Source organism: Cervus canadensis, chromosome 17 (genome assembly GCF_019320065.1).
Source record: "Cervus canadensis isolate Bull #8, Minnesota chromosome 17, ASM1932006v1, whole genome shotgun sequence".
Classification (NCBI taxonomy): Eukaryota; Metazoa; Chordata; class Mammalia; order Artiodactyla; family Cervidae; genus Cervus; species Cervus canadensis.
This window is the reverse complement of record NC_057402.1, coordinates 22,811,079-22,825,831: the sequence shown is the minus strand read 5'-3', so window position 1 is coordinate 22,825,831 and position 14,753 is coordinate 22,811,079.

Sequence of the window (14,753 nt, the reverse complement as noted above, 5' to 3'; positions counted from 1 at the left end):
ATCTTGAGGCAAGAATTTGAGTGGTAGTAATTTATTTGGGAGGAGTAGATCCCAGGAAGCACAGATGAGGGATGGCAGATGTTAGAAAAGAAAGGAGGGGATGATCCAATAAATGAAATGTCAAGCGAGTTCCTGCTGTGGGAAACTAGGGTTCATTCCCGTGGAGAGCTTAGGAGCCAGTACAGAATTTTTCTGAGGGCTGCCCTGGTGGCTCGGGGTAAAGAATCTGCACCCCTACCGATGCAGAAGACAGGAGCTTGATCATGCCTCGGAGCAACTAAGCCTGTGTGCCACAACTATTTAGCCTTTGCTCTGGATCCTGGGAGGCATAACTACTGAGCCCACGTGCCGCAGCTCCTGAAGTCCACGCCCCTGAGAGCCTGTGCTCTGCAAGACGAGCAGCCACCACAATGAGAAGCCCACACACTGCAACGAAGAGAAGTCCCCGCTCACCGCTACTCGAGAAAAGCCCTCGCAGCAACAAAGACCCAGCACAGCCAAAAATAAAAATAATTTTTCTTTTGAAAAGAATTTTTCTCAGTTGTTCCACTTGAAGCAGAATAGATGTTCTCTGACTCTTGTCTGTCATTGGCTAAATACTAATCACCCAGTAAAAAAATTCCGTGGATAGAGGAGCCTGGCAGGCTATAATCCATGGAGTTGCAAAGAGTCAGACATGACTGAGCAACTGAGCATGCACACACCTGACACACACTTTTGGCCTACAATTTGCAGATCTAGAGGGGAACCCTCAGATACAGGGATACTGGTGCTGCTGGAAGATGTCCACAGGAGGAAGAAGACTCTTGAGAGTCCCTTGGACTGCAAGGAGATCAAACCAGTCAATCCTAAAGGAAATCAGCCCTGAATCGTCATTGGAAGGACTGATGCTGAACTTGAAGCTCCAGTCCTTTGGCCACCTGATGTGAAGAGCCGGCTCACTGGAAAAGACCTTGATGCTGGGAAAGATTGAAGGCAGGAGGAGAAGGAGATGACAGAGGATGAGATGGTTGGATGGCATCACTGACTCAATGGACATGAGTTTGAGCAAGCTCCGGGAGATGGTGAAGGACAGGGAAGCCTGGAGTGCTGCAGTCCATGGGAGTGAGACACAACTGAGAGACTGAACAACAACAAAAAGTTCTGGGTAGAGGCACTGCATCATCTGCTGAGGTCTCCATATGGCCTTGAGAATGCTTTTGACCATGTTTCCTAGGCAGGAAGAAAATAACCAAAGTTACTAAGTAAAAACTCTGCAAAAGAGGCTTATAAACTTTATTGAGTTTAGTAAACTTTGCAAGGTCTTCATATTCTACATGTAAATTCATATCTTAGATAGTTTCATATCTTCATATTCTTCATGTAAATTCATATCTTAAGTCATATGTCAATGACTTAACAGATTTGAATGTGTTGTTAGTATTTTTACCTGACAAAAAGATTCTACATGGAGTGGAAGGATTAGCTCTCCCTTTTTTTAAACTCTTATTTTGCTTATCTTATTAGAGTTTTTAGTTTTGGTTTTCTTTGATGAGATCTTTCAAAAGTCACTTGTCTATTTTCTGAGGGTTATTTACTTTAAAGTAGCTAATATATGCAGCATTTTAAATAAAAACAAAATGGTGATGACTAACTGTCCAGGGCTTCATGTGTGGAATTCCCATTTTTCTTTCAAGTTGCTTTGCTTACATGTCACTGTTTGTGATATGTGACAGTTTGACATTTAAACCTATTGAGGGTGCCAGTGTCAATTCAAGTGAAATATTAATAATGCTTAATATTTGACTAGTTCTTGGGGTAAAAATCAATTAAAATAGAAGTTCTCATACTCAAATGCTTCTTTGAGTATGTATATGAGCTCATACTTCCCATGCTTCATACCCAGCATTTCATATCCAGTTATAGTGAACTTTTTGGAGTTCCCTGAATTTATCATGTTGAGTCTTTATGTCAGGGCTTTTGCTTATACTATTGTTTCTTCCCAGAAAGCTCTTTCTGTATGGATTCCTTGGTAATACCTCTTCTATGAAACTTTTCCTGGCTCTTTCCTACTCCCTAGGAAGCACTGAAAACATACTCTTGAAATGTTGCTGTATTCTCCACCTTAGCCCTCATCCCTTCTGTTGAATATATTTGCTGACATTCTTGGCTCTTCCTCTAGGGAGAGACCATTGTCGCCCTGGAAACAGAGATGTTGTCTAATTTATCTTTGTGTCTCCAGCACAGAGCCCCAAACAGACACATAATCATGCTTGTTGAATTAACCTCTGCAGGTGATAGTCATCTATTATATACACAGTATCATGGATATGAACTTGGGCAAACTGGGCGACTGAACAACAACATTGATCAGTTAGCACAGAGGATTGTGTGTAGCTCTGGGTGCCTCTTGAAGAATGTCTTGGAAAACTTATATGTACTCAGAGGAAAAGAATTCCAATGTCATGAGACCAGTTCTAGCCTGAGACTTGTACAGAATAACAGGGAAGGGGGATTTTGGTTTTAATATAAGGAAGAATTATCTAACAGAGCTGCGTGAACATGGGGATGAACGGCTTTGGGACATGGTGGGTTTCTTGCCATTGGAGGTATTGAAATAAAGCCTGAGTGGATAACCTCCTTGAGCAGGCTGAATAAGGGCTTAAAGCATCTGGAGTGATCATAGTGAGTGGAGGAGAGTTTAGATAATCTTTGAATTGTAAACAATCAAGCTGAGATTTGAAATCATTTGATATGTCTAGTGATAGGTCTAAACTTTAGTAGATACTAGTTCAAATAAAAAAACACACACACCACCGTGAGGCTATTGTAAGTAAACAATTTCTGTCATTCAGAATCTTTAGACCTGGATGATACACAATGGTAATGTAGCTTTGCCTCTCATGAGTCAGGCTAAGCAAGGTTTTGAGCATGTACTGATGCTGTTATTATTTTTTTTCTGAATATAACTAGACATTTAACTTGCTTCTTTTCATCTTAGAAGTATAACACCTTCACGCCATCCAACTATGGATTTAAAATTTACAGTCTAAGAGTCCATAACAAAGTGAGTATTCAAGAAAAGGCAGTTATCTTTATATATTTAGGGTTCCCTAAGACAGGATTTTAAAAGAAAAGATTAAGCAATTAAAAATTCAGGAAATAAACAGTATATCATAGGCCTAACACTGCAGAGAGAAGAAAATAATCTAACTATGACACCCCTAAGTGGTGAATCTTATAGAAACTGAGAGGTTAGCACATATAAACTATTATATAGAGACTGGATAAACAATAAGGTTCTACTGTGTAGCATAGGGAATTATATTCAGTATCCTGTGATAAACCACAATGGAAAAGAATATGAAAAAGAATATATATATGTATAAGGGAATCACTTTGCTATATAGTAGAAATTAACACAACATTGGAAATCAACTATACTTCAATAAAATCAGTTAAGAAATCAAGACTTAGTGAGGTTAAAGGGACATGGATAAATGCTGTACAATGCAATGGTTTCAGAACCTAGACCCCAACCCATCACATGTAATTCCCCTTCTGTGGGTTTCTCCTTTTTGCTGCCTCAAAAGTTTAAGATGTGGCCCCTTACCATGAACAGACTTTTGCAATCTCTTAAAGGCATAAGACATATGCATAAAACAATTAGAGAATAATAAAAATACAATCAAGTGCAATATATGTCTTACAGCTAAAGAGTAGTTTGGAAGGTCAACAAGGTGAGAAATCACAGGCTAGAGGATATGGATGTTTTATTAAGAACAACTTTGAAAATAGCTCTGAAAGATAATTAGGCTTACAGAATTTTTCTTTGGTTCCCAAAGTTCATGTTGGCTTTGTCCACATTCATCAGGGCCTTTTGCTCTCTTTTCTTTCTTTCTAGTTTTACTACTACTCATACTGGCCAATAGGATGCAAGCATCTAATTGCAGCAAATTCTTATACATTCCAAGTGACCCCCACAAAATAGGTTGCCATGGTAACCAAACAAAAAGGGATTGGAAAACAGAAGTAAAGTATATTTACTTAATGTCTGATGGGCTCTCTGCACAATTTTCATGAGACCTGTTGCTGGCTTTCTTTCAGGTTTGGGTGCCAGTCACCACTTATATTTTAAGCCATTAAAAGATTAAAAACTTCATGTGGCCTTTCTAATATAGAAAACTGTACTGAGTAGTGACGTTACCAATATTAATTTTTAAGTATATAAATCTTATTTAGAAATGTTGATTTATTACATAGAATTAACACAGGAGCTTGCAGTTCTTGTCAATGGAATTGAAGTGAACAGAAGGCTCATTTGATGATGGTAAAGAGTCTTAAGAATGCTACAAGAAAAGGAAGTGACAGTAGATTTGAAATAATTTTGTTAAAGGCCCTCCTATTTGTTTTGCCACATCAATAATAAAGATGTTCACTAACCAGTTGAAACAGAGACTTCATTGATAATTATTTTATGTAGAAAGTCTTAATTTATAGACTACATAATTAACAATTTATTGTGTTCTGGCTAATTTTAATCCTTTCGTGAAGGGGAAGATTTTGACAATGAAACAAAATCATTTAGGCTCATAAAATAAGTCTAACGTTTTCTGAATTGGGGACTAGGACCCACACTCTACATCCCATCCATTGTCTTGGTACCTCTTTGAAGTGCAAAAACATCAGAACTTCAAAGGCAATCCAGAAAGATGGCATCTGCAGCTTTCGGCCAACTCTGGAAATGTAGACAAATTTGCTAGGGGTGTTGGCATAATTGACTTGTCATTTTAAAATTTATTTATCATTATTTTTATGTATTTTTACTTATTTTAAATTTTATTTTGTTTTATTTTCTAGGCTACACTGTGTGGCATGCAGGATCTTAGTTCCCCCACCAGAAACTGAACCCATGCCCCCTGCATTAGGAGCTTGGGGGCTTCCCTGGTGGCTCAGACGGCAAAGAATCCGCCTGCAATTCCAGAGATCTGGGTTCGATCCCTGGGTTGGGAGGATCCTCTGGAGAAGGGCATGGCAGCCCATTCTGGAGTGCTTGTCTGGAGAATACCCATGGACAGAGGAGCCTGGCAGGCTACAGTCCATGGGGTTGCAAAGATTTGGGTACGACTGAGCAAGCACCCATAACTTCTTTGCAGATTCTAGGTTAGTTCTCTTATTCTAGCAGCTGAGCATATGATTCTTGGAGCAAGATTTTTCTTCAGTGAAGGGATTTGCCCTTTAGGAGTAGAGATGACACAATGTCAAGCTAATTCTGCTCTAGGGTCACAAGGAAAAAAAGGTAAAAAGAAAAAAAAAAAATACAAGTTTCCCCCATATAAATACCACTTGCTTGTAACAACAATAACAGAATACACAGAAGAATGTTCATTATTTACCGGTCTTAATGCCTTAAATGTGATCTATGCTATTCTTGTACTTTGGGATGAATATCTATTCCCTCTGCCTTCCAAACTGGGCTGTTTACGTGAAGGATGGTTATGCAGCCTTCACCAGCATCATCAACATCTGGCTACCATGTTGCCACAAAGGAAGAATTAGAGCCAACTTGAAGGCTAATTCCTATTTGGAATGTTTGTCTATTGCAACCTCCAATTCAGTCATTCTTTGGGAAGGAGGTGGCAAGTTCGAGTGGATTTTGGAGTTAAGATCCAATAAGAACAATGGTCAGTGAGCTCCAGCATAAAGGTTAACGGAGGCAGATTTTATTCTGAAGAGACAGATTGGTAGATACGTTCTTATGTTAAAGTCCCTGCATGTGTTATCTAGTTCATGTAAATGCTGCTCAGCAGCAGCATTTAAATACTTGGTTTTCTAACTTAGGAAATAATTGATATTGATTTTTCCTTACTTAACTAGAATTCATTCATTTGTTCCATTTCTGTCCAGTGAGCAAAAATGCTTTACAGCTTTTCCTGGGTGTAGTCTTAATTAATAGTCTTAATAATCTGAAACATTTATTTAGAGTCTTCAATAAGTGACCTAAAGATAATTTAAAAAATTGCTCCCCTGGCAACAACAACCTCCTCTCCTGTTGCCAACACCCCCAGCAGCCTTTTCAAGATAGCAAAAAGGGGCTAGTGGAACGACCTCAGCTGCTTTCCGTTTTTTCATTTGTTAACCTGAGTCTGCTGAGCCTTGTCAATAAGTCCTTTAAGTGTCCAAAGGAATCCCTGTCTTTCCTCAGCTTCCTCTCTCCCAAGGAGCCCATTATCTCTATTAGCCTGCCATAGAGAAAGAAGACATTCGTGACATGCTGTAACTTCTCTGAAGTCAAGGATGCCTTCAAAAGCGAAGTTTGGGTGGTTAGGGAGGGGAAGTGGCGTAGGGACAATGGGGAGGAGGGAAGGAATTGTAAGCAAAGGGACAGTGGGAGGATTGGCCGGTTCTTCCGGGCATTCTGTGAAGCCTGTTTGGAGGCAGTGAAGAAAGTAAAATTCAGACGCATCTTTTAAAAAATGCTGTAAAGGTTCTGACTTCTTAAGCTGATCTACCTAAGGAATAAAGATGAGAGAAATAATGCCAGTCAGTGGGCCAGGTATGAACCCAACCCTATTTTCACTTATGTTTGCTAATTTTTAAAGGGATCATTACAGTCTCTATTTGGCAGTATACCAGAGGAACCAAAATGGGAGAGGTACAGCATCACATAGGGCTTCCCCGGTGGCTCAGATGGCAAAGAATCTGCCTGCAATGCAGGAGACCCAGGTTCGATTCCTGGGTCAGGAAGATCCCCTGAAGAAGGAAATGGCAACTCACTCCAGTATTCTTGCCTGGAGAATTCCATGGACAGAGGATCCTGGCAAGCTACAGTCCGTGGGGGTCACAAAGAGTCAGACACAACTGAGCAATTCACACACACACACACAAACACACACACAGTCAGACACGACTGAGCGATTCACACACACACACACACACACACACACACACACCATAACATGGTTGTGGTCCTGGACCAAGACTTAGGTAGGTTTCCTCAAATGCTATCCCAGTTAGAGGCGTATGGACTCCAGAAACACCTATTCTGACAAGAAGTCATAGATTAAAAAAAAAAAAAATTAAGTTTACACCTTAAATAGCTTTGGGTTAAATGTGATTAAGAAGGAGGGAAATTATGAAGAGAGAAGGCAAGAATTTTTTTCTCAGTGGATTCATATTTCATTTCTAAAACTCAGGCAGTTGCTTCTCTTACTCACATGTCATGCAAGTATTTTCTTAGGGAATTGGGGACAAAATTTCCACTTCTAAGGAATCGAAGATTGAAGACTAAGTGACTTTACTATTTAAAAAATAACTTTTTCCACGTACAAAAACAATCTATTTCCATTATAAAAAATTAGGGATGAATTAATGAGTTTCACACTGGGGAAGATGTGATGGTAAGATTCTCTGGTCATTTTTTAAGAGTGAAAAAATGGTTTGAAAGAACTGAAGCAGTTTTCATATATGTTTGACTTGTAGTGAGGGGCCAAGCAGAATGTTGAGCCTTCCTGCAAGGCTGAGGTTGTTCTGATTACGACCTGGCTCAGGAGACTGTCACAAGAGTTTAAGGATTAAGAATCTGGGAGGCAGCAGTGTTACCACTATTAGGTACATTTGGTCCATGGTGTTACCAAATTAGATTCATTTGGCCCACCCGCCCCAAATTAAAAATGAGGTTTACAGCTGAGAAAGAGTATACTGACAAAGCAATCAAGCGAGGAGACTGGAAAACAAGCCTCTGAGCTGCCTCCCTGAAGGTGTGGGGGTGGGGATATTTATGGACCGAGCAGGGTGGTCTTAGGGGAAGGGGGGAAGTTGATTGGAGGCAGGGGGAAAGGTGAGGTAATTGGTATTCTACACAGGTGTATCTAGGTTAGATGTTTCTGCATATCAAAATGGAGGCGCTGAGCCGTGATTGGAGAACGGAGTTTTCAAGTCCTCTGACGTCACCAGGTGAGGTTTAAGACGTCCACGCAGGCTCAGTTTTAGGGTCCGGGGTCTCAGCCTGCCCCAGCTGGCCTGCATTGGACAGGAGCTGACTACAGGTTCCTGTAAACCAAGTGGATTGTATGAAGCTGGGAAGGTATGCAATTCAAGAGAAAATAGAAAAGGGGTGGGGGGAAGCTAAGTAAACTGAGGTTAATCAATGAAGAAAGGATTTTAGCAAGCTATTCCCTTCTCTGTTCTGTAAGACAAGCTTAAGAATTTCTGTTATCAACTTCTGTTAACTCTATGGGTCACCGTTTCAGTGGTGTGGTTCATCTTGGCGTCAAGTTTGAGTGATGGTGGGACTTAATTTTGGACTATTCTGGTGAGTGGGAATGGTGTGTGTTTGTGAATAATTCAAAAATCCAGGGGTTCTTCAAGTGAGTTTGGAAAAAGAAAAGTTGTGAACATCTTAACTGGTTGGTTCCTTTTCTGTTTCTTCTCAGACATACCTGCTTAGAAGGAAAAATTAGGAGCTACTCCAACTTTTTTTCTTCTGTCTTTCATTTGCCCTGACTAGGAAAAGAGGTGCTGCAGACTTGGTTTGGTTATTATACCTTCAAAAATTAATTGCAATTCAAGATGTTTTCTTACGAGAATTAGTACCCAGGGCCATAATGTAATATCTGTTTTGTATAATCAAAATATTCCTGTGCTGAGCTAAAATGCCCTTTTAGTGCTTTGGGGGTGTTACCTGAGGCAGTGCTTTATCTGTTTCTATGAGAAAAGGGCTTTGAGAAAGCTTCTCAGAGGAAGGTGTAAACCTCAGAACAATTGGAAACAAATGGTACCCACTTCCTCTCCCACCCAGAATGTCTTCTGCAAGCTTGCCCAGGAACCAGAAAGGGAAGGAGACCTAACTACACTTTCATCTGGAGGTTGGAAGCTGGAGAGAGGATTGAATTGCCAGTGAACTTTGCACTGTGATTTCATATTGAATTGGCTGCATCTGTGCCACCTGTTGATGGCATGATTGGAGCATTAGTCCTGGCTCAGCCTCGGCACCATTGATATCTCTGCTTAACATCACCCCGGGGGAGGCTTTATTAGAAGACCAGTCACTTTGCCTGGGCAATGGTGTACATTGGTGCCCCATTCAACCCTTTTTTCCGACATTAGCACATTTGAATGGGCCACCAGTGAAGCCATTCAGCGAGAACATGCAACCAGGGTTTCTGGGTGGCCTGGGGCTGAGCTGAGAATTCTCGTTAATGGACTGTGAGACTTAGCCTATTGAGGTACATGAACTCAGTGACCAAAGAAAAGTGAGACAAAGATATCCCTCACAGGAACATGTAGGTCAGAAGTGGACAAAAGCAGACATGGACCAGTCAAAGTTTTTGATTACTGAGCTGAAAAGGGAACACGGATCCCTGTGGGGTTGCTCCGCAAGAGCTATTTGACAGAAATCTCAAAAATGCCCTCATACTCTGAGAGGGAGGCATTTACCAGAATTGCAGGCGGTGTGTGAAGTTATTTTAAAAATGTTTTTTCCTTCCACTTGTCTTTGTGGTAATTTCCTATTTGGCAGTACTTAGAAAAGGGCCCCGATAACTAGAATGAGAAGAAAGGATTGCAAAATTGAACTAGAAAAAGCATGCTTAGAAGTGAAAGGTGATCATGGGCAGCTTCCCAATGTCGCTGGTACTGAGTTATTTTCAGGGTCTAAAGGGAACAGAAAGTGTGTTTGGGGAACCAGAATTTGTGCATGTTTAGTATTATAATATTAGTAGATTTCATTTTTACTCTTAAGATAAAGGATAAAAAATACATTGTTTAGAAATTTTACAAAAATACAAAAGAATAACTGAAAAAGGTTAAGGAATCGTTTGTGATCTATCTACATGATTAATTATAATAATAGCTTGCTTAATACTGATTAACCCTACACTGTTGCTTCTCAATTCTATGGGAGAGACATTCGTCCCGTATTTAGATATGTCATATATATAAATGTCTAAAGAACTAATACTCAGATGCATGTGAAATTTGAAAAGTGTTCTGTAATTTTTTCAAGATGATATTTTAATAACTATATGAAATACTTTATTCCAAACCAACTTTATTAAAATCAGAATTTTTACAAGTTTTTGAGATAACAATATGTTTTAAAATATTCAGAATTTTGATTTTGTGAGATTTGGGGAACCTAATACCTGTAATCTTGTTCCATAAAAGGAGCTGAGAAGAAGCTGTGTGTGTGTGTGTGTGTGTTTAAATCCTGTCCTAAGTAAGGGAATGATTTTTATGCTGGACGTATTCTACTTTAAAATGTGTGACTGAGGGACTTCTCTGGTGGTCTTATAGTTAAGAGTCTGCTTTGCATTGCAAGAGATGCAGGTTTGATCCCTGGTCTGGGAACTAAGATCACAGAAGGAACAACTAAGCCTGCAAGTCGAAATCACCACAACGGAGATCCCATATGCTGCAATTAACACCCAGTGCTGCAAAATAAATAAATAAATGTTAAAAAAAAAAAAAAAAGTGGGACTGAAGGAAAAGGAAGAATCATACCTTGAGATCATATCCATTGAGTCATATACCTTTATATACCTTGAGTCATATCCATTTATATTGAAACAGAATTTTATGAGGTTGGGGGCTTCTGGGTCCATTTAGCCTATTGTAGCCATAGTATGATTGAGGCCTCCAGAGGTTTAGGAGTTTGCCAGAGACCCACTTAATATGTGCACTTAAAAGTCGCACTTTATCTCGTGGGCATTGTTTCATTACAACAGTAATAAATCTTTCTTTGTTAAAGGCTAGAATCCTTACATTTAGAAGCTGTTTTACCTCATATTGGGATTTCCCTGGGGCTCAGATGGTAAAGCGTCTGCCTACAGTGCAGGAGACCTGGGTTCGATCCCTGGGTTGGGAAGATCCTCGGAAGAAGGAAATGGCAATCCACTCCAGTACTCTTGCTTGGAAAATCCCATGGATGGAGGAGCATGGTAGGCTACAGCCCATGGGGTCACAAAGAGTTGGACATGACTGAGCAAGTTCACTTTACCTCATATTGAGTTGACTAAATGTAAAATTGATTTACATGCTATCTCTGTTTATATGTCTGTCTTGGTTATGATACTTTTGTTATATGTTTCCTAAACTTTCAAAGAGTGCTAGTAAAAGATAACAGGAACAATTTCAAAACTCAACTTTTCTCCTAAAAACCTTTGTAACAGTTTTGCTTTGCCCTTTTTTTTGTTGTTAAGCATTTCTAAAATTAATTCCCTTTCTTTCCACCTTTGTATTAAGAAATGTTTAATTTCCTTTAGGTATATTTCCTGTCTAGGTCACTTCTGTTTCTTCTGTCTTCCTGTGCATGCGTGTGTGTTCAGTTGTGTCTGACTCGATGCAACCCTGCAGCCCGTCAGCCTCCTCTGTCCATGGGATTTTCCAGGCAACAATACTGGAGTAGGTTGCCATTTATTTCTCCTTTAAGCCACTTCAAAATGTGTGGTAAAACAATTTTGTCAATCTCTGTGATCCAGAGCAACTTGCCTCTGGAAATGCTTCCATCTGGGTCCTCCATTGCTTTCTAGAGAAGGGGTCCAGAATATGCCACCCCCAAATGTGCCACTTTGGCATAAAGATTATTTTGTGGCAGTTGAGGAAGCCACAGGAAATGTTCTCTACCATACTCCCTCGGGCCTGAAAAAAAAAAAGGCATAAATCTCCCTTTGTAAACATGACATAAATTTGTAGAGGCGTCCCCTCTCTTACCTGGAGACAGCTCTGGGTGGGTCTCTACAACAAATCATGTTAAACAGCCAGCTTCCCACAACTCATCGCTCCCGGGAGCTCTTGCCTGCTTTTCTGTGTCTAGTCACTCCTCCTCAGTTTTGTTCTTCGTTAAAATGGTTGAGAAGCATTCCCCTCTCCTGTTTGCTTCTTTCCATTTTAACTTTTTCTGTGAAGCCCTCATGTCTGTAAAATACTAACATCTATAAAGTTTGTATGCCTTTTCTCCTGTTCCCTTTTTTCTGTTTGATTCACAGGCCCCCATGTTCGGAATCTGAGAGGATAGAGGAAAAGTTTTTTCTTTCCCTACACTAGGTAGTCACTAAATTTTCTCTTCTGTTCCAATCAAGCCTGTTATATTGCTTTTTCTCCTCCAGTTTCCAGCTCTTTAGTGCATTGTTCTTCCATGTTGTCTTACCCAGCAGTTTTCCTCTCATTTGCATCCTTTTCAGTTCAGTACAGTTCAGTCGCTTAGTCAGGTCCGATTCTTTGTGATCCCGTGGACTGCAGCATGCCATGCTTCCCTGTCTGTAACCAGCTCCTGGAGCTTGCTCAAACTCATGTCTGTCGAGTCAGTGATGCCATCCAGCCATCTCACCCTCTGTCGTCCCCTTCTCCTCCTGCCTTCAATCTTCCCCAGCATCAGGGTCTTTTCCAAAGATTCAGTTCTTCGCATCAGGTGGCCAAAGTATTGGGGCTTCAGCTTCAGCATCAGTACTTCCAGGGAATATTCAGAATTGGTTTCCTTTAGGATAAATTGGTTGGATCTCCTTGCAGTCCAAGGGACTCTCAAGAGTCTTCTCCAGTACCACAGTTCAAAAGCATCAATTCTTCAGTGCTCAGCTTTCTTTATAGTCTAACTCTCAAACTCATACATGACTACTGGAAAACCTTTGTCGCAAAGTAGTCTCTGCTTTCCATTATCTGTCTAGGTTGGTCATAGCTTTTCTTTCAAGCAGCAAGCGACTTTTAATTTCATGGCTGCAGTCACTATCTGCAGTGATTTTGGAGCCCAGAAAAATAAAGTCTCTCACTGTTTCCATTGTTTCCTCATCGATCTGCCATGAAGTGATGGGACCGGATGCCATGATCTTTGTTTTTTGAATGTTGAGTTTTAAGCCAGCTTTTTCACTCTCCTCTTTCACTTTCATCAAGAGGCTCTTTAGGTCTTCTTGATGAATTTGATTAGTTTGTCTTTTCAGTTAAAAATTTTAGATCTCAAATGCCGTATTATTAGTTAGAAATGTCTTGGCAATGAGTGAATGTGATCCCACTATCATGTCGCCTCTGTTATTTTTGGAGGGCATGTCTTAGGGTAAAACGAATGGGAATTCATTTGTAAAATCTTAGTCTATCTTTTCCACAAGCAATAAAGTCTTTGGGTTTTAAAGGACAATGGATTTAAATATCTAAATTTTGTTTGAAGATACTGTTGAAGCAAAGTTGAGATGAATCAGTTGATTACTGTCTGGAAATTTTAAAGCTTTCTCATACATCAATTAATGGGTAAAAGGGTTAGTTTGGGTTTCCATATCTTTACTTTTCCATGTAAGAAACTGCTGGGTTTGGGTTTATTATATTAATAATATAATAATAATTTCCATTTAGCCAATGATACTGTGTATGAAGAACTGATTCAGCATTTGACATCCATTCTGTTATTGAATCCTCATAACAATCCTATAAAATAAGTACTTTATCATCTCTGTTTGACAGACAAGGAAACTTGAACTTTGAGAGGTTAAGTGACTTGCCCATGGTTACCTGGCTATTAAGTGGGAAATTGAATAATTTTTGGAAGTGGTCTCAACCTGGTTCCTTTGAAGAAACAAAACCATCATTAGTAATTATATTTTACTATGCTCTGTGAATGTCTTTCCCTTTATACTTCATTGATGACACATGGTGCTTTTCCAGCAGTTCAAGGTCTGTAAGGGCACAGCCAAGGGCAGGGAAATGGTACTTGGATAAGTCATATTACTAGGGTTGCAGCTAAGATCTAAGGCCAGAGGGGCCATTGTGGCTGGAGGATTGTGGGAAGGGGCATACTCAGCATTCCAACCAATGCCTGGGTACTTTTTTAATTTGAATTTCTTCTTCAGCATCGGCCACTGGCTAGATATGTGCTAACATGTTCTTATTCTCATATTCTGATGCTCACTGATTCTGATTTCTGGTCCCACACTTCTCCATTTCTTTTAGAGTTCAAATGGTCTGCTTTCTGATTCAGTTTCTCTAGGAGACATATGAAAATATTTTCTGAATTGTAGAAGTCCAAATTATCAAATAATGCAATACTATGGTTACATTTCTGCTGTTTAGATGATTATTCTGCTGTGAAACCTCACCCAAACTTCTGGTTTAGTAAAGGTCACCTTTACAGTTTTAATCAACTGAAAAAAGAGCCACATTAGGTATAATTATAAATTTTTATAAAGTAAAGCAAAACTATGTCACATTTTAGGTTAACAGATGGGGTTCATGACACGCTGCCACCAAATATGGTATTTTGTTATATTGAGTATTTTAAACTGAAGGAATTTGAGAAACCAGCATGTGTAAGAAGGACCTTCTGACCTTCCCCTGAAAAAGATAAAAAATTTCATGTTAGAGATGCCCTCATTATGTCTGGAAGAAAGGAGCATCCTTATCTCTTAAGATCTAGGGACCAGAGAGGATTCTGGATGAACAGTCATTGCTGAGCTTCCCTATCTACTTGTTTCATGCCCTTTGTCCTCTGATGCTTTTTCACGACTTTCTGTTCTTCATCAAACCTAATTAAAAATGCTCAGGTTTAACCATTTCTTTGGGTCTTCCTTTTGAAGGTTCCCATGTCACATGAAAAGTATGCTAAATAAATTTGTATGCTTTTCTTTTGTTAATCTTTAAAAAAAAATTTTTTTTCTGTGTGACTTAAACTTCATTACCATATTCTTTTTTTTTTTTGTGGATGACTAATATGGATTTATAGCATTTATTTATTTTAAAATTATTATTTAAAAAAAAATTTGGCCACACTGTGCCACATGTGGGATCTTGGTTTC